Source organism: Haliotis rubra, unplaced genomic scaffold (assembly GCF_003918875.1).
Source record: "Haliotis rubra isolate DU_JTF1 unplaced genomic scaffold, ASM391887v1 Scf356, whole genome shotgun sequence".
Lineage (NCBI taxonomy): Eukaryota > Metazoa > Mollusca > Gastropoda > Lepetellida > Haliotidae > Haliotis > Haliotis rubra.
Genome location: NW_025767031.1, coordinates 570,755 through 573,464, shown reverse-complemented (window position 1 = coordinate 573,464; position 2,710 = coordinate 570,755). Strand labels below are relative to the sequence as shown.

General features: G+C 49.6%; 1 pseudogene; it reads left to right on the top strand.

Annotated features, from left to right (window-relative positions):
- The first annotated feature begins 2,270 nt into the window (after positions 1–2,270).
- On the top strand, positions 2,271–2,398 carry LOC124285258 (annotated as a pseudogene).
- Positions 2,399–2,710: the final 312 nt, after the last annotated feature.

Below are 2,710 nucleotides of genomic sequence, written 5' to 3'. Positions count from 1 at the left end.
GTTAAAGTAATCGATCCTCTGTATACGTTTCTTCGCGTTCTCGGCTTGCGCGGCTTGTAGTTTCTCCACGGCTATGTCGTGACGTTTCGGTTCCGCTTCTACCTCGGCCGTGTTCGACTCGCGTAGTTTCAAGAAGAGGAAATTACTCCCGGAAAATGCCAGGGCATCTACTAACGCCCCGCCAACCATCATGGCGATCGTAACCATCCTATATATAGTTACATTTACTTCAAAATATTTTCCGGTATGATCCCTTGTTTTACGATGATGTCCTTGATGGCCATCGCCATACCCAGGTTCATTATGAGCATGCCCATATCCTGCAGGTTGAAATCTAGCTTGATAGTCGGTTGTTTAAGCACCATTTTGGACAACCGAGCGTACCCTACAGCTAGACTGGCAACCACAGTGGCATGATATGTGGGTTGACCTCTAATTGTGGTTGTGGTGCTGGGGGTGGTTGTTTATTATATAACAATAATGAGAGAGCCCGGCTCCACGTGTAGTTACTCTTGTGTTTGGCTAAACCACCTTTTCTACCAGCGGCGACTCTCTTAGGGTTCTTCTTCCTGGTGACTGTAGGATTCTCCTCCCGGGGTGGATTCCCCATGGGGGTTTCCTCTATTGGGGTCTCCCCTATCGGGGTCGGAGTCACTTCTTGATCCATCTTGTATACCATTACTATTATTTTTTCCCTCCTTAAATTGGCAATGCTTTGCTGTGATAATCGCCGCCGTCACCGGGGCTAAAAACATACCGTATTTGTGGTACAGCACGCAGCTGACAGAGCTCAACGCGCGTTCAATGAACGGGTCTTTCTCAAGGTCCTCCCACAGGTAAAGTCGACGTTCCTGGGGAATGGGAAGGAAGTACGACGCTATACCAGTGTAGATCTGGGTCATAGCCGATCCTATAGTCTTTGTCATCTCGGCCCCGAGTCTAGCCTCGTATCTCGCGTACAGCTTATCGATTTCTTCGGCTGACATTTTGTGAATTTTATCGGGAGTGTAGTCCCCAAAGCATTGTTTAGCTTTACCACCAACAGCCAGCGCTACCAGTCTCTCTCGCTTGTCGTCACTCTGATCCTGCGGCACCAACAGTTGTTCTAGCAGTTCATCACACTCCATCTTATAATGTAATAAGCAAGTTTTATATAATACCCGATGTAGGTGAAACATAGCGATATGAAGGTTAAGTTGCACACGATTAACACTTCAAAAAAAAAGTCATAACTACTAAACGCCAAGTTTTACTTAGCATTTGCTAAGCATTGCTAAGCATTGCTAAGCTAAAACACCCTATAGGCCACGGGTTGGTCGATCTTGAGCACGAGCTTAGCATGCTTAGTTTCAGCGAGCTGTTTCTTCACCCGTTCTCGTTCTAGTTTGCTCATCACATCGTTCTCTCTCAAACACTCCTCGAACGAATCCCTGTCCTTGCAGTGGAATAAGGCCACCCATCGCGTCTGCTCCCTGAGGTCTTTCAACACCGAGTTGAATTTCTGTGTCAGCACCCAGACGCTGTGCTTTTGGTGCTGGCCGGAGAAGGCCAGGTACGATAGCATGTCTCTCTTTTTTGTTATCTCGCGATTAGGGCTGCAGTCGTCCAGGATAAACAGCGTCGACTCCCCTTTAAATTTTCCGTGAGAAGCCTTCAACCAGTCCTGCAGACGTGTTCCCGGTCGACTTTGTGTACGTCCGGGTCCGTCATCACCCAAGGTCTTTCCGTGTACGATCTATTCATGTGCAAAGTAGGGCACATGATAACGATATTGTCGAACACATCCCGGTAGTACCCCTCCAGCATATCCAGCACGAAAACGGTCTTCCCACAGCCCGTCTGCCCGCACACTATGGCGGAGTGCGGGTCGCGGGGTAGATCAATAGATGGCTTGCCGCCAGCAGGCAGTGGCTTACTGCCATCAGTAGATGGCTTGCACGAATCTCCCATTCTCTATATTAAGTTGCGCGTCCATAATCACATACAGATATAATTTCAACTTGCCCGCGGGTTGAGCCTTCTTGGTAATCTCGATTGTTATCCCCTCGCTGCCGTTGTCGATGCGGCGACCGCTGCCATGCAATTTATCATCGTCCGTGGATCGCATGTCCAACCATAGCGCGTACTTGGTGGTCAGGTATTCACCGATCTGCACGGAGGATAGGTCCAGGTCCTTGATGACGTGTTGGTGCCGGGTCGGTACTTTCGTTATCTCGCCCCACTGCTGGTGTGCCCTCATACCGGTGCTGAACAGCTGGTTGGGCAGCTCATAGATCATACTTTTAGGGATCATTTCTATAGTATGCATCGCCATGACTTCAGGTAAAACTGACAGTCTACCAAACCACGAGGACGAGGGCATGCCCTCGATGGTCACTTCCACCTTTTCAATTGTGGGGTTGAAAAACTTCTCGCTGTCCCTTCGGAACGGCTCATAATCCTCCACGGGGATGATCAGGATGCCTTTCATCGATCGCGCCGACACGTTTAGGTTGATGTTCCACAGCGTGTCGCTCTTATCCCGCACGACCGCTCTATGCCTCAGTATGCAGTTGTACAGGATGGCCACCTTCCCCGAGTACTGGTTTCAAACCTGCCTGGCCAGCTCCGGGCTAGTGACCATGTCGAACTCCAGAGAGATGTTGTCGATGGCATAACTGGCTTCATCACCGTTCGGCGTACGCAAGACTTTGCTGGAGTCGTTAAACGT